Raw genomic sequence first — 25,079 nt, 5'->3', positions numbered from 1 at the left:
GTCCGTTGGATAAAAACGAACTGAAGCGACGAAAAGTCAACAGTTGGAAGAATCGACGAAATGGGGGATGTTTATACATGAGCAGAATAGTGAATGTTAAACAGTGTGTAAAGTGGCCACTTAAACCCGCCAATAACAGGTCGTAAGCCCTGTAAATGCCTAGACTTTCATATTCCCTTCTCGAAAATGTTGTCTCTCTTTGTCGTAACAAATTTAGAATTTGATCTGGATAGATTTATCGACCATGTATTTTTTCATTTATATTAATCTTTTTTACTCATAAAATCTTCATGTAACTAAATTTTGCTGAATGAAGTTTGGCAAAAAGTTTAAAAAACTGCTTGATGAACTTAAAAAGTTGAATGGTAAATCTAAAAAAGTAGCAATTGTCAAATATTACCTGGATCTTTTAGGTAGCGATACTTTTAATTTTAATTTCTTTAAATAGTGCATAATACTTTGTTTTATGTTTCAAATTAAGTTTTTTTGCAATGTTGGTTTGGGTTAACTGATAATTTGTATTGTCACAAAAATGTTTTCTTTTTATCTACCGTCCCCAATATTTTTTTCTTTAGAACTCCCGGGAGTACATGTATCACATTTTATTCATGTATTGTACGATTTATGAATAATTAAATATTTTACTTTACACTTTGTGACATTTATATGTCTACCCTTTTGGAGATGTACCCGTCTCACCAATTAAACTAAAATGCAAATCCCTTTACACAATTTCACCATAGTTGTTTCAGAAAACAATAAAACAAACGTTATTATACGATTAATCATATTTAAATAAAATATATATATTTTTTTTGTATAGTGGGACTTGCATGTTGGTTAAATTTGTATCCTGACAAAAAGATGGGAACGTCTCGGAACCGGTTAACATGGAAAAGTCGGCAAGTGTTTATGTACAACTTTTTAGTAACATTTAATAAAAAAAAACATAAACTTTTTTTATTATTTTATTTTATAAGTGTACAGGGCACAAATGCATATTATATACATGAACATGTATACATTAAACATAACAGTGTTCTATACAAAACTATTAAATAATACAAAAACAAAATCTGTACCTTAAAGGATAAACAACGGGAGTCACACTAGACGAAATGTTCAGGAAACGATAATTTGATATTGTGCGATTACTAAAACTTCATAATTTTTTAACCAAATGAAATAATTTAAATCTTTAAAGAACTTAAAAAAAAAATTAATAATAATAGTTCATGTTAAAATAGCGTCCTTGGGACTACTGATGCCTTTTGCATTAAACCAAAGCGGACTTTAGATTGTTATTTTAACGCAAAAAAGCATTTACGTGACGAAAGTGGACTGTGTTTTATTCACGTATAAAATAGCTTATTGCGATAATTTAACTTCAAAACGGCAAAAAGTGCATTCCCGTGTTTAGTCCTCAAAAATACAGATATAATTTTACATATTACACAGTCTTTAAAATGATATTAATATTTGAACAGATGCATTGTAAGATTTTTTAATTGAATAAATATGATTACATAAGTAACGATAGATAAATAACGAAAAACGTATATTTTATTTTATTACGATCTTCTTTTGCATTTATTTAGTTATCTTAAAGCTGTTACTTTCTAAAAAAGAGACTAGCTTTTGTGCTAAATTTATATTGCTATTTTTCAAACCTTTTTTACGCTACACGAATTCTCCATTTTAAAAAAAGGGGCAGAGAGAATAATAGTCTGTGCTTTTTGTGATTCATGGAATTTACATTGATATATTGCTAACCACATGGGCCTGACTCTTTTTTGAAAAGTCCAACCTAAATTATAATATAGGATGGGTGTGCATAAGCTGATTTGAGGTTGAAATGGGAAAGGTATTCCCGGATAACAATGCAATTATTTATCAAGTAAAGTTACACACTGGTTACATCCTATATTTTGTACAGAGGGAATTTTCAATAACAAGCACTGCTGAAGAGCTCGTTGTTAGGCAACACGAACTGTCAAGATGAAATGTGTCGAATTCTGTCGATATTCGGTACTAAGTAAAATCGTCCAGGCTGACGTTGCAGTGGACTACGTGTTGCGGACCAAAGTAGAACTCGGGCCCGGCAACTTTACAGTTGTTGGTGTTGCCCGCCACAATACGTATTTTTGACTATCTAGATTTTTTTGTTTAACTATGAGTTTTTTGTAGAAAAGAAAGTAGTCGAGCCGGCCGTCCATCCAAATATTTTAATTTAAGCGATTTCTGTTGTACTAAATATTGAGTAGATAGTACTTAGATCACCACCGGAGTATGCCAAAGTTGCGTACTTGCACGGTTCCTTTTTATAATTGGACTTCATCCTTAGAAAGTCAATTCTACTAGATTGAGAAATATCCATCTCCCTCTCCAAAAAGTCTCTGCGACCTACAGTATGCCGATGATGCGGTTATAATTGACGATTCAGTCGAGGGTCTTCAGGTCGCTGTAGATAAGCTAAATAGGTACTCCGCATGCATGAGTTTAAAATCAATATTGCAAAAACCCATGTACTGTGTAATACTTCGTGCTTTGATGCTCAAAATCCCCTGACTCTATCAAACCAAATCATCAAAATCGTCGACAATTTCAAATACCTGGGAGTATATGTTACAGAAAATGGCAGCATTTTAAAAGAGCTGGGAGTGAGGTTAGAAGTAGCAGGCACCACATTCAACTGTATGGAGGCTGTCTGGAGATCGGATATTTACTAAGTGATAACCAAATACCGCCTATATAACGCCTGCATAGCACCTATTATGCTCTACGGATGCGAATCGCGGCACCTAACTAGGGCCCAAAACAGCAAAATACTGAGATTTGAGAAAAAGCGTCTCAGAAGAATCTTGGGTGTGCGGTGGTTTGACTTTGTGCGGAATGAAACAAAAAGAAAACAGACGCAGCAAACTCCGGTGACAACTGTCATCAAGCGGAGGCGATACGGTTGGCTTGGCCATGTGCTGCGGATGCCTCCTGAGAGCCTTAACCACGCTTGCCTATTTCGCAAGGCATTAGGTTCTTGATGTCATGGACGTCCACTGCTGACTGTTCGTCGGCAGTTTATGTCAGAACTGACTGAACATAACTTGAGAGGACGCAAAAGAGTTGGCAGCCGATAGAAATGCATGGAGGCTCTTTGTAGATACCATATGCGAACATGGAATGATGATGATAATGATGACTAAATTTACATTTTTTCACACTTGAATCTCATATAAGGCTGTAAATATTCCGTTCCTACCTACATTCTTCCTAATTCAAATTGTTGCTGTTCTACCGTTCTGTCAGCAAGTCACATTGTGAATAGTGTTTTTCATTCCTTTTATATAACTGCACCTGCAGACTTTTTACAAAGTGACACTAGTGGTACATTGACAATCTAAAATATACATCTCATTATCATCTACACGATATTGGTATCCGTGCGATAGTAAAAGTGAAGTGCTTCATAGAAAAAAAATATTTAGAAGTTAGTAAACAATTTCTATAAAGTCCACATAATTCCTGCTGTTATAAGTGTACAATGCCTAAAAGGTATTGAGCTGACTAAATAATTTCAATGTACTTTTTCGTATCGTAGTAGTGTCGCTGACTTACGGAATTGAGGTCTGAGGTTCGAACTCCGCTATACTAGAACTTGATCCCGATTTTATGATAGTGAATTTTGTACATTTAGTTGAAAATTGCCCCAAACGAAAACGTATTTATTTTAGTAAATCATCCAAATTTAATTTCTTAGAATTAATAAAACTCAAATGTTTTTCAAACAAAAAGCATTACATAATCGTGCATTTGAGTAAAAGAGCTAAAACACCTATTGATGCAGATTAGATTCATCTGACTGAATTATTTCTTCAAAAAAATCTAAAAATGGAAGAATCGAAAATACATGGATGTCAAAACGTATGCATAATTGTGAATGTTACACAGTGCGTAAAGTGGCCACGTAAAACTTGTTGTACCACGTAAAAACGTTGGCTTTTATGGTTATGTAGTTTCTAAGTAATATAAATATCATTAAATGGTAGAGTAAATACAAATTTTCACATAAAGGTTTGACATCAAACGAGTAGTAGTGACAAGATCTGAACTAATTTCAGAATAATTACAGAAATATTAAGATTTATCGATCCGTATAACCACTCTTTATTATACTGCTTCTTATGTATATAAATATACTAACCGTTGTTACGTAAAACAATACAGCTGGCACAGGAACGTGTATTTGAAATATTTTAAAAATCGAAAAAAATATTAACACATGCTATTTAATACATATTTGACTCTTTTTTCTTCCTTGCCTCTTCCCAGTTCATCTAGGGTCAGCCTTTCTGGTACGCTTTATCTGAGTCTTCTTGTCTTGAGTCATCTCAACGGTCAGCTGCTCCTTCTTCAGGCGCTTCTTAATATTGGTCCATCAGGTGGCTTGTGGACGACTGCAACGATGTCTGACCACGTGATAATTATTTCGTCTCTTAATTTGATACATGTTTAACACTGTTAAAATAAGCAAAACCATTAATTGTTCCAACATATTTCAAAGCTTAAATTTTTTTTGGGTTATTTCCGATCAATGGACTACGCAGTTTTTATCGAGTCATGGTAAATTTAATCAAAAACTATTTATTTTCAATATTGTTGACTTCCCTTTGTGCTGCTGCGGATATCCTAATCAATCTTCTGAACACATTCTGTGATCTTGTCCCTTTCCTCCTCTCAACGATTACCGAATGGAGCTTCTCGTTAATATCCGCCGCCATGTTATAGATCCTGTCGAATATACAGATCTGGTGGCTTCTAAAAAGAATTTCAAGACTTTAAAAAAGTTTCGTAACCATTTTGGCAAATTGATCATGTCCAATCAATTAAATCCCAGTCAGTGAAGAATTTACTTCCCCCTTTTCTCAATTCAATCAAGTACATATTATGTATTTCTAGATTACTTTCTTTCAGCACATAAATGCTAAGGCTACCAAATTACAGAGAGCTTCTTCGAGCAGTTTTTCTCGTTTGACAACGGGTAAATTTGCCGTGTATGTGGGCACCACCAAGGAGACTTATGCACTCAGATACGGTGTGCGGTATGTGGTGGACAAGCTGTTTCAACATATATCATACTATTACAACTGCGAATTTTTCTTTTGAGGGGCATATCAACACAATATGACATGAATGTCACACTCCAATTTTCTTCTATTTTTTATTTTACGAGTATTTAAAAAAACTAACAAATACGTGTTTTAAAAAAAAAAAATATCGACATTGTCCATTTAAGAACAGTTGAAAATATTGAAAAATAATAAAAAAAACATTGAAATACATAAGAGACATCAAGATCTGTCCAGGTCAGTTAACAATACGGACAAAGACGGGTAATCGGAGAATAAGGCCATAGTTTGTTCTATGCTGATCGATAAACAGTACTTCATTGTTTCGAAACCTCATTATTTTTTGCGAAAGGCTAAAATACACCGAGTACTCTTATATTTTTAAGAAGTTGAGTTATATAAAAGGGTTAAGATTGAAGATTGTTATAAAAACACGCTGGATTTTCTTTTTTGCTCTATACATTTCATATTACGAGTATTATTATTTATTACCTCTGTCAAAGGAAATTATCACATTTTCCGCTAGAGGGCATTTTTTTAAAAACTAGACAAACGGAATTTTCGCCAACGTATTAAGAAACCATTGCTTAACTTTAATAGAAATTCAAATCTCTGATGTTATATTTTTTGTTAAATTTTTTACAGTCAAATGGAGTTAAATTAGTATTGCGGCATTTTATAGAGTGTTCAGTATTTTATTTATTTATTTTACTTTTTTTTCTATGTATTCAGGCGGATAAAAAATACAGTTTAGTTTACAATGCACTTTAGTGCCAACCCTAATGTATGGGAGCGAAGTATGGAATTGTAAAAATCATCATTAAAGTAGGTTGAAAGCTGTTGAATTGCGATCGGCGGCCTCCGTGGTGTAGTGGTCAAGACGCTTGACTCACGCACGGAAGGTTCCGGGTTCGATTCCCGGTGAGAACACAAAAAATCAAAACTGTGATTTTTCTCAAGCCTGGGTGCTCCGTGATGTAATTCACCACTGTAATTAGGCTTCCTGGCCGGTTGTGGTGCAAAAAAAAAAAAAAAAATGTAATGTAATGAGATGGGACAAACTGATCTATGTAAATCGATTGAATAAAATAATGGGTGCTTCGACGGTTTGGACTTGGAGCGAATGGGCAGCAAAGGAACGGCTCTAAATATCTACGATGCGAATGTTGATGAATGCAGAAAACGAGGAAGACCGAGAAAGACATGGCACGATCATGTCCATCAAGTACTTAAAGATGAACATGTCAAGAGTAGGAATAATCGGCGTGTGTGCGTTAAAAGATGTATAAATGTAGAGGAAGCGTGGTATGTATGCAAAGACAGAATGCTGTGGCGTTATATTCTATCTGCTTACCCCAACGGTGAAACGGTGTGATGGTTTGTTTGTTTGTAATTTTTTTTGGTAAACATGGACAAAATACAATAATATCAGAAAAATATCATATACAACCTTTTAAAACTTGACAAGGACAGTTGAGACTAATAAATCAGGGACTGAAATTATATAATTAATAAACTACCAGACAAAACTTAATAAAAGACTCAGACAAACTTTTCAAAAAATGTAAAAAATATTATTATCAACAACAAAGAATGATTATATATTATTTTTGTAAAATGAATTTAATAATACGTAAGGGTTAATTAATAAATTTTCAAATAAAAAAATAAACAATGTTTGATTATGTCCAAATGCTTGCAGACTGGCTGGATTTCCTCCCTAGGGAGTTGTTCATATTTAAATTTATTTCAACAGAAAAGGAAAACATTTTTGAGAAGGGAATATGGAAGTCTAGGCATTTACAGGGCTTACGACCTGTCATTGGCTGGTTTAAGTGACCACTTGTGTGTAAAGTGGCCACTTAAACCAGCCAATGACAGATCATAAGCCCTGTAAATGCCTAGACTTCCATATTCCCTTCTCAAAAATGTTTTTCCTTTCTGTTGAAATAAATTTTAATAAAAAATTAAACATTTTAATTGAAAGCATTTTTGAGTCCATCACGTCCAGAATTCGGCCCTAAATGTAAAATCAAAATTCAACTCCCTAAATGACCACGCACATTTAATTAAAATCTGTATTTCTACGAAGTGAATTTCAGTAGGTGAATCGTTAACTGGCAAAACAAAAACAGGTGAACTGTACGTTTTGTTTTCCGAGTGTTGCCTCATTTCTAACCCCAAACCCTCATCTCCCGTCCACGGAGCATTTAACATTTTTCACCCCTATTTGCCTTGAAGCCTTTCCTGTTAAATACTCCCCTTGCGGAAGCCTGCTTTGGGCCATTTTATCTCCGCAGACAGCACTCGGATAATAACATATATTTCTATTACCACCCCTAACGACGAAGGGATGTTTCCTCCATTTTGCTTCTGGCCTTATGCGAGAATATTACCGTGTTTGCTTTTGAGCATTTCACAAATTTCATACTACATTCAAAGAGCATAATGTGTTTCAGAACAAGAGTGTTACAAATTTCGACTTTAACTATTATAAATAAATCGTCTTCATACGACTAAGCAGGTGCGCGATAATTACGTTTCAGTATCTCGATCTTTTATTAACTGTATTTATTTATTTAGTCGGAGGTCTTCAGGTCCCTGTAGATAAACTAAATAGGTACTCCGTATGCATGGGTTTAAAAATCAAAATTGCAAAAATCCATGTACTGTTTTATTTTATTTAAATCTTAAAATAGGGCACACATATCATACATATTGTTATGTGTGTTCTAATAATAAAATTACAAATATATTTAATTTACAAATTGTTTATCACATATGTCTTGACCATTATTTTAAATTTTGATATGTTTTTGCCTTGATGCACAAAATCCCATGACTCTATTAAACCAAATCATCGAAATGGTCGAGAGTTTTAAATACCTGGTAGTATATGTGACAGAAAACATTTGTGATCCAAATTACTCACTAGAAAAACTAAGACCATTATTAACAAAACTCTCCTCAGACCAGTCATTACATATGGTGCCGAATGCTGGGTTATGACCAAAAGAGATGCAAATGTGGTATTAGTATTCGAAAGAAAAATATTAAGGAAGATATTTGGTGCTGTCAACCAAAACGGAGTGTGGAGGAGACGGTTAAATTATGAATTGGAGGCACTGTATGGCGAACTCAACATTGCACAATTCATCAAAATAAGAAGATTACAATGGTTGGGCCATGTGCACAGAATGAATGATAACCGCACCCCAAAAAATATTCTTTATACCACTCCGGAAGGCAGACGAAGCAAAGGCAGACCAAAATTAAGATGGCTGGATAGTGTGAAAAGTGACATTAGAAAAATTAGCCTTATTAGGAGAAGAGCCGCGGGGTGCAGAGCCGAATGGAGACAAATTCTGGAGGAGTCCAGGGCCCACAACGGGCTGTAGCGCCACTGATGATGGTATGTGACAGAAAATGGCAGCTTTCAAAAAGAGCTGGGAGTGCGGCTAGGAGTAGTAGGCGCCACATTCAACAGTATCAAGGCTGTCTGGAGATTGGATATTTACTCAATGAAAACCATATACCGCCTATGTAACGCCTGCATAGCACCTATTCTCCTCCACGGATGCGAATCGTGGTATCTTACTAGGGCCCAAAGCCGCAAAATACTGAGTTTTGAAAAGAGGTGTCTCATAAGAATTATAGGTGTGCGGTGGTTTAAATTTGTGCGGAATTCGTTCACTTATTGCTTCAGCAATAAGAGAACGGACCCAGCAAACTCCGGTGAAAACTGTCATCAAGCGGAGGTGATGCGGTTGGCTTGGCCATGTGCAGCGACTGCCTCCTGAGAGCCTTAAGCTTACCACGCGTGCCTATTTCACAAGGCATCAGGTTCTTGACGTCCTGGACGTCCACTGCTGGCTGTTCATCGGCAGTTTATGTCAGAACTTCGGGATAAGATCATGAATCGGGAGGACGCAAAAGAGTTGGCAGCTGAAAGAGATGCATGACTAGGGAGCGGACATGGAATGATGATATTGATTATTAATTTATAAATTTATACTAAACCACTTTTGAGTTATACGTCGACCAGTTTTGAGGTAACTTCCTCATCATCGTGACTTGAATTTACTTAGAATTACTTACGTTGTTATAAATAACCAAGTATTGTAAGAATGAAACAAAAAAAATGAATGAAGGAGAAAGAAAGAGAATTATACGAATAATAGCGGGAATATTTTTAAAAAAAAGGATCGAAGTTAAATTCAATTAATTATCTATCATGGGCAGTTTTTGGTTGACGGCTTTACTTATTTCTAATCATTCTAGATTGCCTAAATGAAGACCATGTTCATTAAAATGTAAAATTTCTACACCTTAAAAAAATGAAACATTTAAATATTTAAAGCATTAACTTTGTAGTCAAACATTTTACGAAAGGTTATTAAATATTTGTATATAACCACTCACCGACGTTTCTATGTCTAACGATTTCGAAACGTACCCGTCTGTTCGTCAAGAGAAATAATGTGGAAATATTTCACATTAAAAAAGCTTTAAAAAATAATGTTCCCTTGGTCAATAAATAATCAAACAACCTTTCAATATAGCCCGTTATTATGATGCATTGTAATGATTACCCTATTTAAGCTCAAGCCCCTCCCTCCATCCCCTCCCCCTTTTTAAAAGTATTTTTAAACAGTAAGGTTTTTTTTAAGTTTATTTATTTGATTTATTTTTAAATGAGCAAAAAAACACAATGGTAAGGGTATCAATATTGTGCGACGGCGGATAAATTTTACGCAAAAGTTTAAAATATGCACATTCTGTATTACCCGAAAACGTGACGTTTCACGCCCAGTGGGAAAAATGGCACGAATGACGTTTTAGCGCTAAACTTACACGCGATGTTTATTAGAAGAACAGTCAACGGTCTTTACGCGTGACGTAAAAATGACGTGAAGCCAACCGCGAGACGTTTTTTTGGTGCTCATTTTTAAACCCGAAAATTTTAAATGAAAACATGCTTTAAATACATTATAAATTTTTCATTAGAATCGCAAAAATCCGCTTTACATTTATATTATATTTTTGGCGTTATTTTCGACTGGTAAGAATACCCTATGCATATTAAACAAACATGCCGTGTATTTTCAAGAGTTACGTATCACATTATAATATGTGAAACAAAAAATATTTACGAGATTGATTTTATACAATTTTGTAAATTATTTATTAATTTTTGACATAAACTGATTTTTAAATCGTCGTATTTGTAACTAATAATAACAAAATCTATCACGTCATCGACAATGTATGTATATTACATAGAAAACAGCGTATGTTAAAAACTCGCGATTTAAAAAAATTAATATAATATAATAAGAGAAAAAAATATTTTTGCATGAAGTTAATTCGATTGCTTTCTTATATAATAAACCAGAGATCTTTCAAACCCTAAATACAGTTCTCTCGGCACTGTACTTAAAGGGCAAAGTCGTGAGATTATTCATTGAAGAAAACGAATTTCCTTCATATCTTGGGGTCATTATATTTCAGTATTGCCTGAAAAGTTCACGCAACCTAATTATCCATTCCATCAATTTCTCGAAGCAATTACAATGAAATTTCTTGGAAACAATGAAATTGAATTCGAGAAAATGATATTTCATTTTAATAAAAAATATATCATGTAAGTTTTGCTAGCGAAAAACCAACGTTTTCTCAGGAACATTCAATGGTGTATTTAATTACAACACTTGAAAGTTTAACACGACTCTCCACTTAGAGTTAGTAAACAATACAATCGTTCGACGAAGGTTGTGTTTACATTTTAATACCACTAAAATGTCGTTTTAATTAACCCTTTAAACCAAACTTCAAATTAGAGGCAGAACCTTTACAACTCATTTATTTATATTCTTGGTATTTTGCTAAATAAACCATGTTCAAAAAACCACAACAATAAAAAACCTGTATTTATACAACGTCATTTTATTTATAAATTATCTCAAGGTCACACAACAAATGTAAAATGAACTAAAAACTGGCTACTTTCTGCATAACCACGTTCAACTATTATTGAGAAAATCCAGCAAAAGTTAAAACGTGATTTTTTTATGCATTCTTAACATTATAGGATAGGATTATCCAAAAACTGAAATCAGAATGATAAACAATGTTTTGAATTTGTCCGAATTTTTGTACAGAATGACTGGATTCAACCCCCTAGGGAGCTGTTAATACTAACATATTACAACAGATATGAAGAATATTTTAGTAACGGGAATGTAGAAGTCTAGGCATCCACTGGGCTTACGTCAACAGGTGGAAGAAACAAATATATAGATGTTCAAATATAGGCATGTGAATATTACACAGCGAGTAAAGTGGCCACCTAAACCAGCCAATGACAGGTCATAAGCCCTGTAGATGCCTACACTTCTACATTCCCTTATCTTAAATGTTCTACTTCTCTGTTGTAATATGTTAATATAAACAGCACCCCAGGGAGTTGAATCCAGTCCTTGGCTACATAAATTTGGACAAACTCAAAATATTGTTGAAGTAATTTTAAGTCAAATGAGCAAACATCGCCATTTATTGGTGTATAGGGTGCTGCATTAACACTAAAATTGCTTATAATTTGTTGTATACTTTATCAGTCTGACTCTTTAGTTTTCAGCCTTGGCAATATAAAATATGTTGCAATGATCACCAAATAAAACCATCAAATTAAAAAATTATTTCAAGTCTACTTTTCTGAAAATTGACCTCAGAATATTACGTGAATAATACAAAATAATACACGAAAGAGAACAAAAATACTACAAATAAAATGAAAACGGATAAAAGACTGTTGATGGCTACTTTTTAGACCGCTTTGATCTATTATTTTACTAAGTTACAATATATTTTATCGGCCAAATATCCTCGAGGCTTTTACTGTGACGGGTAATAAAACTATGTTATGTTTGGATTTTCAATAACAAATCCAATCGAAAAAGCGTCAAGCTTCCAAATTGTCGTATATATCTCTGTTGTCAGAATAATGATTTACAAAAAACTTAATGTAAACAATATGCTCTTTGGAGATTCCTCAGTCCCGGGTGAGTTAAAAACCGTTTATTTTTTTTTGAAGTCACAAAATCTACATATCCGACCTATAAAAAGGCCACGAATAGTAGCAAGAAGCTCAATTCGGTCTTCATAGAGGGGGAGGGGAACAATACCTTATGACGTATTTAAAAGATTGATTAGATTATCCGCAGCATGACGAAAAACAAATAATTGTAACTAAATGTTATTAAATATTTGTATTGAACCACTTACCGACTTTACTATGTTGACCGGTTTCGAGACGTAATCGTCTCTTCGTCAGGACACCTATTAAACCAACATGCAAAATCCACTATACACCTTCACCATAGTTGTTGCACAAACATATAAAACCAACACGAAATTCATTTTAATAAGCACATGCACTGATTAGGACAAACATGCACATTGCAAACATTTAGTGAAATGTTTGACCTCAAAGTCAATGCTTTGAATATTAATTAATAATTGTTCGTTACATTTACTATGATCAAAATATTAATGTTTTAAAAAAAGACTAAAATATTAATGTATGAAAAAGGACTAAAATATTTCTTTCTTTCGATACGCAGTAATTACTGTGATGTAATATTTAACCGTTATTCCAATTTAAAAAAATATTTTTTGAAGTAAATAAAAAACAACAATTTACAATAAAAGGTTTTTTCAAGTTTAAGAAAATTTTATTGAGTAAAGGGTTAAGGAAAATCAAGCAACGTTTCACTTTACCAAGATAATCACTTCGCATTATACTTAAACACGTCCTTCCAATATAACGCAAGTGTTAACAGCTTAGATATAATTGTGTCTCATTATATTCGTTAAATAGAAGTTTGAATTCTTTAGTTTCATTTAATCATTTCTACTTCTATTTAAATAAAAAAAACATTAATAAAGATAACCGTCGCTATCACTTCTCTATCCGTACCAAATATTGCATACGACACTTCATTGGTATAAGTGTAGCGTTTTTTTCTTGTTGATGCAATGAGTTTCTACGCCAGTTGGTGACAGTAGAAAATTTAATGGATTGTTCGATGTGTTGAATAAATTACAAAATTAGATAATGAAGCGCCAGAGAATAACAATAACTGAATTTATTTATTTATGTATTTCACAGTTTTAAATTGTACAGAGTTTCTTTGTTTCAGGTCCCGACTAGCTAGTAAATTCCTGTGTTTAAAAAGGACCTTCTTTTTAACGCGTGCTTTTTTTATTTCATTAAATGATGCTTAATAAATTCAAAGAATAATAAAAAATCAATATAAATATCAATTAGAAAACATGCAGGTAATAAAAATAAAAATTGAATCATAAATACAAATTAGAAAATATAACATTAGTAGTTGAGAAATGAGACATAATTATTATTAATTAGAAAACATACCGATAATAATAAAAATTGAAACGAAAATTCAAATTATAAAATGTAGCATTAGTAATTAAGAAATTAAACATAAATATAAATTGAAAAACATACCGATAATAAACCATCCAACCACTTCCTACAACTCGTCTTATGTCATCAGACCACCTTGTATGAGGCCTGCCGACACTTCTTCTACTCGTTCTGGGTCGCCATTCCAGGACTTTTTTGGACCATCTAGAGTCTGTGAATCTGGCTATATGACCAGCCCAGCTCCATTTCTGGTTGGCAGACCTATGGACCACATCGGTGACCTTTGTTTTCGCTCTAATCCATGTATTGGTTTTTCTGTCTCTCAATGAAATTCCCAACATGCACCTTTCCATGGCTCTGTGTCACTGATAATTTGTGTAATTTTTTTTTCGTGAATACAAAAGTTTCACAGCCATATGTGAGTACAGGGAGAACACAAGCATCAAAAAGTTTATTCTTTAAGTAATGTTAATAGTTCGGAGATTTTAGGATATATGAGAGCTTACTAAAGGCAGCCCATGCTAAACCTCGCCTTCTTTCTATTTCTACCTCTTGATTATCTTTTCCGAGCTCTATTTCGTGTCCTAGGTATAAATAACTATCAATCTTTTCAATGATTTGTCCATTTACTGAGATGTTAGATGATTGATTTTTATTACTATGCATTATTTATGTAGCGTTTTTGCAATGTGATACCTAAACTTTATACACTTATGAAAAAAACACAACATCGTATTGAATTAAATTTGAATCTCAAGGTATGTACTTTATATTTTATTTTCCGTGTTGAGGATAAGAAAAGTACAGCACTTTGAATGAAATACAACCACAATCCGGGTTCTTGCGACAAATGATACATCATAAGCTCTGAGGATGCCTAGATTTCTACAGAATCTTTTCAAAAAGGTCAATCATTAAAAAGTATTTGATTTTTACAAAAACCCTTTAAAAAATGACGCATATGATTTTTTGTATGACATAAAACAAAACATATTTGGTATATTAATCCGTTGGAAAAATACCTAGGTCGAGTCAAAATATTATTAACAGCAAAAAAGACAGAAAATTTATCGCTATGGTTGAAATTGAATCTCAGTTCAATAACGTAATCGTAGGTATTAGTTTCAAGCTAAGGTTATATTTTATAGTAATTGACTTTTTTAGCAATCGATGGTAATTTACTGGAATTTTCGTATAATCGAGGGGTGAATTTATTGTTATATCCACTTCACCCCTTTCCTTCCTTGCGTAACTTGAAACACATGAATACGACAGTTCGGAAGCTTGACGCTTTTTCGATTGGATTTGTTATTGAAAATCCAATCATAACATAGCTTTATTACCCGTCACAGTAAAAGCCTCGAGGATATTTAGCTTATAAAATATATTGTAACTTAGTAAAATAATAGATCAAAGCGGTTTAAACAGTAGCCATCAACAGTTTTATATCCGTTTTCATTTTATTTGTAGTATTTTTGTTATCTTTCGTGTATTATTTTGTATTATTCACGTAATATTCCGAGGTCAATTTTCAGAAACGTAGGCGTGAAATATTTTTTAATTTGATGGTTTTATTTGGTGATCATTGCAACATATTTTATATTGCCAAGCCTGAAAACTAAAGAGTCAGACTGATAAAGTATACAACAAATTATAAGCAATTTTAGTGTTAATGCAGCACCCTATACATCAATAAATAGCGATGTTTGTTCATTTGACTTAAAATTACTTCAACAATATTTTGAGTTTGTCCAAATTTATGTAGCCAAGGACTGGATTCAACTCCCTGGGGAGCTGTTTATATTAACATATTACAACAGAGATGTAGAACATTTAGGAGAAGGTAATGAAGAAGTCTAGGCATCTACAGGGCTGATGACCTGTCAATGACTGGTTTAAGTGGCCACTTTACACACTGTGTAACATGGTAGACATAAAAAATAAAATTTACACTAAAAATGCATTATATAACTTAGTGGACATTATAATAATAAATATGTACATCTCCCTTCCCCGCCTTATCCTCTCTTCAAGCATTCTTGTCCTAATCCCGCCCAATTTACAATAACTTACTGTTCTTAAAAAAATATTTAAAAAAATTTGATTATTAAAAAAATATTTACAAGTACATAAAAATAACATTTTTATATGTATAAACTTATATGTATTTATTTAATATGTAATCTAATTTCTTTACTAACTTTGTGAAAATCTGTTATTTGTTCTGAGTTTATACACAATATCTGTTTGTTTACTATAAATATGTATGTAAAACTGTTGATTTCCCAAATAAAATAAAATAAAATAAAATAAAACGTCAGTAAAGCTAGGGTTTCCTAGGACAGCGGTGCCCGTATTTTAACGACCGTAGTGAACGGTAATGCGGTGGACAGCTGTCATAACGGTGACTAAAGAGTGGTTTCCTAGGAAAACGGTGTTATCAACACCATTTAACACCGTTTTTCTAGGAAACTACTCTCTAGTCACCGTTGCGACGGCTGTCCACCGCATCACCGTTTACTGCGGCCGTTAAGATACGGGCACCGCTGTCCTAGGAAACCCTAGCTTAATTGGTTAAATACAAATGTTTACTAACATTAATTAAAATGTTTGACAACAAAGTTAATGCTTCGAGCATAAATTATTTTATTTTATTTTGACGACCTCACAGCTTCCTTGTTTATTATGTACTGTTTTTCTTGTTTTGAGATTTTTATTCTAAAATTATTTTTTTTGTTTCAGCGTTGCGGAAGAACGACTTTGTGCAATTGGTAAGTTTGTATCATTTATATTTAAGTTCTGGTAAAAAAAAATCATTCTAACAGTGAAATTTGAAAAATATTAAACACTTTTGAAAAATGCATTTTGTGACATTATGGTATATTTTAAGATAAACAATAAAGCACGTCATTTAAATACCATACGTAATCAAGAAATAAAGGTATCCGTTCGTAATAAAACCTTTGCATAAAGCATGATTGGCATAAATGCAATTTTCAAGGGGTATTTATTTAACATCAAAGTTTTATCAGTAAAACATTTATCGGTTGTAATTAATAGCACCTCAGGCACAAGTAAAGTGCGTTTGAATGTGTGTTCCGATATTTTGCATATATTATGTTGATGTAGAGATAACAGAATTCATAATTTTTCACGTCATTATTTTTCTCAGAAAATGACAAAATTTCATTCGTTAATTTATAGATCATTAAATGTACCAATGTCAGCAAAAAAATGTTAAAAAATAATGTAATCTTATTAAAACATTAGCACGTAACAATGTATTTATTTATTTACATACATGAGTTTACTGTACATTATTTGAGACAATAAGTCCTAACTCCATGGGACTAAAAGTCTTGTGTTGAGATGGAACGAGCAATTATTTGACACGAACACATGAGTATATCACCACAAACCGATTAGAAACATAAAAAATAATTATTAAAAATATTTTTCAAAACATATTTATGGCACATCAATATGGTTAACAGTAAACTCAAGCATTCAAAAAATCATCAAGGAGTCCCTCAAATCCCTCCCACTAAGGAAAATCCAGTCCTTAACTCCTTTCTTGAAAAAAATTTTTGTCCTTGAGAGCGTAATACGTTTTTCCAAAATATTGAACTCTCTGGGTGCGATAAATGAGAGATGTCTCTGAGCAAAAGTCATACGGGTTTTGAGTATGACATAATTCATGCTCTGGGAGAACTTCGTACGGACATTTTGCTAAGACCTCTCCTAATTGTTTGACCAGAAGTGTGTAAGTTCTTCTTTTAGGTACAGTTGTCTCATATCCAGCACCTTCATGTATTGGAACAGTTGTTCTGACGGGTATGTTGGAGGGCGCTGGAACATTATTTAAAAAAATAATTTCTGTGAAATTATGAGCGGCTTGAAAATGGATGCCCCACAACCCCTCCAGCCAGCTATTCCAATGACAATGACTACAAAGAATCCCTAGTTAATAATTTTATACGTAAAAAAACAAAAGAAAAATACAATTTCTCAATCATGTGCAAGACTTTCATGTATCGATAATAATAAAAACAAAAATAGGGTTAAATTAAATTATATTGTATTGGAAATACTAGCAATAAAATTAAACAAGTGTTACAATAAATTAATCTTTTAATTTCGTTTTCATAAAAAAAATCTTTGGGCCGAGCATTAATTGATTGTAAAGATCAGGTGAACAAATTTGAAAAAAGCGGAATACACGGATATACTATAAACCTACTGTAGGAATAATTGACATTGATCAATGAAAAAGTTCAGCGCTACGGCAAATTAGAAATGAAAAATGTTTTCATACACGCGGTAAAAATTAGAGCATTTACATGATTGTACCGCAAAGTTTCTCTAAAATGTATGAAAAAATAAATTCCTTTACACGGACGGTGTCATGCAATGAACGTTTTAGCTCCTCTGTCTTATATAATATATACAATTAACCTTTATTTTAAAACTTTAAATGTTTGCTACAGAATGAAATATTTGTATTAATCTAAGGTTTAAATTTGTATAATACAACATTGAAATTTGTTAAGTCTTCCACCAGTCTGACCATGTCGATCACGACAAAATCCGGTTGCTGGTAAAAAACATAAATAAGAGTGAAATAAAATTGTTGACGTATTTTTATTATTATAATTAAAATGTAGTTCCACTGAAAAATGCGAGTAGAAAACTCAATCTATTACATCGTCGGACTAACTTGTAAAACTCGTAAATCCCGAAATGATAAAAAATAGTATTTTGGCGTTTTCTGTTAGGGATTTAAATTATCTAATATATGCGTAAAACTAATACGTCACTACGATGTTAACTTTTTTTTAAATCGTAAAAAAAACTCGTAAATCTGTAAGCCTCGTCAATCCTGCAGCGAGCGTAATTTCTCGCCCAGGGCTGTCATTGTGCTTTCGAGTTGTGTCCAGTATTGATAATTACTGTTTTTATTTCAATATAATGGCAATTTGCACTATTTAGCGAGGATTGTAGCAAAGTAATTGCTTTCTATAAACTTGATAAAACTGTTTTAAAGGCAGGCTTAGATTTTAAAATGGCGTGTGAAATTAAACTGTGTAAATTTCAAAAGATATTTAGATGTTGACATTTTTATATCATGTTTTAAAAAAACATGATATTGGTCAAACTGAAAAAATACCAAGACATGCAAGAATTCAATTGAGTTTTACCAAAGAATTAACATCATTATTATGATAATTTACATCACCATGAATATTTTTTCGCAACTTATGGTGCATAGAGCCCTGAATTGGTACATCAATAATTGTAAAAGTTAGTATCAGTTATAACACTAAATAAATAAATAAAAAACAATAAACTTAATTTGGTCACAAACGTAACGTTCAAATTATGTAGGAAAACCCCCTAAACCCGTTAACTTAAATAAAAACAATATCAATGAAAACCTCGCAAATCCATAAATAGAGGTTTTACTGTGTTTTTAATTCAAACTTGTAAGAAATAATTCGTAAAGATAATTTACCCGGTAAAAGCATTGCAACGTATTTTTTAAAATTTCTGAATATGCTACTGAACAAGAAAAAAACGGTTATATCCCTCCCCTGAAAAAAACAACAGTTTTGTATTTACGAATTTTACAGGCAAGGCCAACGATATTACTTATAAACAATATTTTGAGTTTGTCCAAACTTCTGTAGACATTTAATTATGACTGATTACATTTCAAATTTAAGATTTCGTTATGTTTCATTAAGTATACTGCTGATATTCTTATAAAAAAGGTGTCAAAGGTTGGAGTAATCGGCATGACTGTGGAGGAAACAAATACGTCAAGGCGTTTTATTTTTAATTCTTACGTATAGTATAAATATACGATACGGCGCGGCGTTAAAATTATCGTCTTTCAATTTAAATTGACCGAAAACATGCTAACTTCAACTTAAGATTTTTTTTAAATTTTTAGTCTAATAACCCATTTTCTCAACTCTTTTATATTGTGTATTAACATAACGTTCGTTCGTTTTTTTAACTACTGACTAACAATATTTTAATATACCATCGAAGACAAGTATTGGAATTTAGCCCATGGTAATTTATACGTATTTGAACTAAAACTGGAAAGAGTTTTGCTGTTTTTTAAAAACTGCTCAAAGTAAACTCATCCATTTTTTTATATTTACCTTATCTGATGTACTATGCAAAATAATAAATACGTTTGTTTGTATTGTAGTCTTAGTATACTTTACTTTAGGTAAAGCTTACTCCAATCTGCCCTTTAACGATCTTATGTATGGGGTTAGATTATCAAAATTTTAACCTTAATCTTTTTTAAATCTACGTCTAACATCTCCTCAAGAAGCTTTGAAAGATTTTCTCTAAGCTCTCGTGATAACCTTCTCAGAATGTCTACTTCTGCTTCAAAGAAAATATCAAACCTTATTTTTTATCTTCGTAATGAAATGCTTTATGGCAATTAATTAAATCTCATTGTTAATGCCCGCAGAACAGAAGTAAAGAAAATCGTCCAAAGATTTTTTTTTTCTAAAAAAAAAATTGTTTGCGTTTCTTTGATTTCTTTCCGGAAATCACTAGCAGATAATAAATGTATTATAAAAAAAATGTACGTAAAATAGGTCTTTGTGAATAGTAATTATCAAGAAATTTTCTTCAACAATTAAATTTATCTACGAAACAAGTATCAAGGACCAAGGACAACAAAGAAAATACGTTTAAGGTTATTTATTTATATTTTATAGATTAAAAAGATATTTCATCAATAGATTCATTGATTAATTCATCTTTTGAATGATGTTTTTGTAATTTTTTTTTATTTAAAATATTTATTGACAATTATTGATGGAATTCGATTGTAATAATGTAATAACTTATATTTACAGACCAGTATGAAGATGCTCATTAAAGGGTGAAAGCGCTTATTGGTCAAATAAATAAGTGAAAGTGTACCAAGTATTTTTAAATAAATAACTTATATGTAAATATAAGTTCTTACATCATTATATGTAAGACTTATTATTTTCGAAATAAATATAAAATTTGTAAAAAAAAATAATTTACATACACGAAGCAACGCAGGTGAATGTACGTTCAATGGATTAAAAAAAATAAAATAGTTCTATTGTTGGTCTACAATCTACAATGAGAGAAAAGATTATTATATAAATGTAAATAATTTAATATGACTACTACGAAGGAATATTAGACACGGTAAAAAAAAACAAGATAAATAAGTTCCATGGATCGGGTAGGTACATGCAAGTAGACAACCTTATTCATATCCGACATTATATATTCATAGGAAATAATTTCTTAACAATAATATGGGGAGGAGCCGTTGATAAATCCGTAAGCTTGCGTTATTTTTAGCTTCGAACGTTTTAATGTCTGCATGTAGACAATAAACAAGGATTCATCTTTTGAATAAGGTTTTTTTAAAAAAAAAAACATATATATTTATTGACAATTCTTGATGGAATTCCATTGTAATAATGTAATAACTTATATTTACAGACCAGTCTGAAGATGCTCATTAAAGGTTGAAAGCGCTAATTGGTCAAATAAATAAGTGGAAGTGTACTAAGTATTTTTGAATTAATAACTTATATGTAAATATAAGTAATTACATAATTTTGAATAATGTTTAAAAAATACATGCTGTATATCGCGATCGTTTGTTACAGGAAGGTTAGGTCTGACGTTTTAAATGCTGATTCAGGGATAGTGAAATGTTATAGTGTAAAACCAACTTATATACAAATATATTTTGTCGTGCCTCTTAGGAATCGAACCAAGGACCTCAAGCATGGTAAGCAAACACGCCACTTTATCTATAAATCTGCATAATATACGTTTAACTAATCCTAAATGTACACAAATCATTTAGTTCGAAAAGCAGAGATGCTTCTAGCTTACCTGAGACTTTCTGGCAACTCATTAAACATTTTCGAACGTTTAGAGTAAGGGATGTTTTGAGTTCCAGTCAGTCTCATCACTTTCACTTCTCGTTCTATACATGTGGAAATTCGTATTGTATTAAAAATCTTTAAACGTGTACTTAGGAAGTAGTCTGTTTTTCAACTTGTAAATACATGTTCAATATGTCAATATTGAACAGAATTCTCTTTTTGCAATAAATTCGAATGGAGAGCTACTCGTACAGAGTTATTTTGTTTTATACAGTAAACGCCCGAGACATTTACAATAAAAAAATGTTAATTCGGTAAATAAGAAAGTTACAAACAAAAAATAAAAACATCTAGCATTATTTTTTTTTAAAAATGGCTGGCAGTTGTGCAGTAATCCAGAAAATAGATAAGTTTAAAAAAAATACAACAGTAAAAACTTCAACCAAGATATTCATGCGTGCGATTCAATTCACACACATAACATACCATACAGTACTTAAAAGTACATAGACCAACAGGCAGATGTATGTTATCCAAATGCAAATTCTGAATTGCTTAGTTAGTTGGAACGATTGTAGAATGTTGTATACGTTATATCTTTAATATTCGCAAATTTGACCATATAACCGAATACCGCACGCAACTACACTGGCTCAGTATATAAGAAATATTCATATTCTATCACGTATTCACAATATTTCAAATAATTACACGTCTCTTGTTTATCTGAGAGATCTCTCGCAACCTCAACCACAACATGGATTATCTCTTCTTTCTAGTAATGGAAAAAAATCCTTTTAATACCCATTCACCAGTCGCTTTTTTACCTCTTCTTTCCTATTAGTAGTTATAAAACACACAGTAGTAGAATAACAATATATAAGATACAAGTAATTTCATTTATTATGTTTGTAATCTTTTAAGATCAAACAAATATTATATTTAGTAGAAAAGGAGTGACTATTTTAAAAATATTTTTGGCTGATCACTTATGTTGTACTTGAAATAATTTTTGACTTAATCATTAGAGGCAAAGTACTAGATATTGACGTATTTTCTCATACTTATTTGCAAAGTTCACGTCAAAAAAGAAAAACTCAATGAAGTTAATACAATATAATTTCTACTATGCATCCATTATGAATTCATATAATATTGTAATAAATAGTCTTTATTGTGTTCATATGATTTGTTTTGTTTGGCATGTTTGTTTGTTCTTATTAACGTAATATGTTGGTACATTCACATACAAGGAATGAGTTTCATAAACTTTAATAGAAGCTCGCAATTTGTGAAGAAAATGCAGTCAGATAGGGCGATAGTGGAATTTTTAATAAAACTCCTTTGAAGGAGAATTGTTATTTATTATTCCAATGCAATTTTCCCTGCAGCAATTTGGGTTAGTTTAAATCAATGTAAAAGTTTCTTAAATAACAAAAACACTATCCTAGCAGATGAAGAATACAGATCTGTATGTGAAATAGAACTAGAACCCTAGATAAATGTTTAAGCTCTCAGGTAATAAACCCGTATAAGAAAATCGAATGGAGATAAGTCCGCATCATTCTTTTAAAGTTCGAAATAAGCAATCAGCAAAAATTGACAAATCTGCATTCCTTCCATACTTTAACTTTTACTTGCTTTTTATATATCTTAATATTTTAATGTTTTTTCATTATGTATTTTTGTATTATTTAATTTAGTACTCACTCTTATTTGGCACATTATTTATTACTCCTATTTCTTACTATAGTATAGAGTGAGTTTCTAGAAACCATATCTCAATTATTCTGCCGTCATGCGTCATAAACAAGAAGGACGTTTCTACATAAAACAAAAAACGGAGAAAATAAATATTTTGTAACTCGGAGATTGAAAAATTCGCTGTGTAAGAATCACTTCAAAAACTAAGTATATTATTATGAGACAGTTTGTATTAAAGTTTGCCTTAACGTAATATATAATTTATTTTAATAAATTTTACGTTATACATTTAAAAATTAACATTTTCATCTTCTTTTAATAAAAAAAAAACATGAAAATATGTTATACTTCAATAAAAAGACGTTTCTAGCCAGAAACGTCTTTTTCATTTAGTAATTAATTAAACGTCTTTTATTTTAGTGTTAATATGCCAATCGATTCTACTCAACTAAATAAAATAGATGTTACTGGCCATTTACTGTTTTTCAAACTAATAACGCCGACTTAATAATTAATTAACTTCAAAATTACCAGCAGATCTTAAATTTAATTGAAAACGAGTAGGTACATTCATTACAGATGTTTTTAAAACGGAATAGAATAAAAAATAGGTATTTTAATCAGTCTGTAATAATTATATAAGTCAGAACAGCCTTTTACATTTAGTAATCTTCAAGACTTTTTGCAGTTCAGTCTCATTTATTAGTGAAAATAATAGGGTTGTGGATATTTTAGAAAGTAGATGTATTTTTCGTTAATGCGTATTTTTTTCTGATTTCAAATATGTGTTTAACTCATTTTTGAAAAAAATGTAAGATGCGTCCTTCTTTCTTATGACGTCAGTATAATGTAAGACGTTTATATTTATTTCAAAGTGATAGTTATTTATTTGTTTACTTCGAGAAACAACGTTTTATTAAATTTACTTCAATAAAAAACCTCATTTAGTTGATTAGTTCATAATACGTAAGGATTGGGGGGGATGTTTCGGCTGTGGCCTATTTTAGAAGCTTCTCCGTATTTGCTCTAGTGACGAGGGAACCAAAGAAAACTCGTCAGGAGAATGCGGTCTGTTGTCATTCGTCAACAGACCTTCCGATTCACTTGGAGAGTGTTTGGCATTTGGTGTCCGGCTATCATTTACACTTTTTATTGTCTTAACTATATTTACCATGTTACCTTTAATCTCAGATATCTTGAAAAAAGATAACATAAAACATTTCATGTTACATTCTCTAAAATGTACTACGTATACACTGTAATATATGTTTATCTAACAACTCCATTGGGCGTTGAATAACGATATTGGAGGCAAATAATTGATACATATTAACAAATTAAAACAGGAATGGAGAATACCTTAAATAAAGAAATATGGAAGTCAAGGCATTTACGGGGCTTATGACCTGTCATTTACAGGGCTTATGACTACTTTACACACTGTGTAACATTCACAATTTTGCCTATATGTGATCGAATCCAGTTTTTTTGTCTATGAACATTTGGACAAACTCAAATATTGTAATGAAACCAACTGGTCCAAGAAGAAGTGTAAAAATTGAAAAATTGTTTTCAGGCGTTGCCTAGTATGTGAAATAATTCAGTGATATGAATCTCTTCACAACAATAAAGGTTTCAGCTCTTTGACTTCACTAAAATCAACAGATGGAAGAATTGAAGAAATATGGATGTTAAAACATAGGCAAAATGGTGAATGTTACACAGTGTGTAAAGTGGCCACTTAAACCAGCCAATGACAGGTCATAAGCCCTGTAAATGCCTTGAGTTCCATATTCCCTTATTTAAGGTATTCTTTATCTCTGTTGTAATTTGTTGATCTTTATGACCCCCGAGGGGGTGAAATCCAGTCTTTTGTCCATGAACATTTGG

The 25,079-nt window shown here is 31.9% G+C and overlaps 2 long non-coding RNA genes across 2 annotated transcripts in view; one reads left to right on the top strand and one right to left on the bottom strand.

The window, feature by feature from the left end:
• The window catches only part of LOC148279998 (uncharacterized), a 132,313-nt gene that overhangs the window by 38,986 nt on the left and 68,248 nt on the right, over window positions 1–25,079 (top strand). Inside the window, exon 2 of the long non-coding RNA XR_015822726.1 lies at window positions 16,315–16,343. This is a non-coding gene — a long non-coding RNA (uncharacterized LOC148279998). The remainder of the gene's footprint in view (window positions 1–16,314; window positions 16,344–25,079) is intronic.
• LOC148279999 (uncharacterized) overlaps window positions 1–25,079 on the bottom strand; it is a 233,012-nt gene that overhangs the window by 183,968 nt on the left and 23,965 nt on the right. The window lies entirely within an intron of this gene.

This window comes from Micrasema longulum, unplaced genomic scaffold, assembly GCF_059751315.1.
Source record: "Micrasema longulum isolate JH-2025_06_02 unplaced genomic scaffold, ASM5975131v1 h1tg000632l, whole genome shotgun sequence".
Lineage (NCBI taxonomy): Eukaryota > Metazoa > Arthropoda > Insecta > Trichoptera > Brachycentridae > Micrasema > Micrasema longulum.
This window is presented reverse-complemented; position numbering and strand designations above follow the sequence as displayed.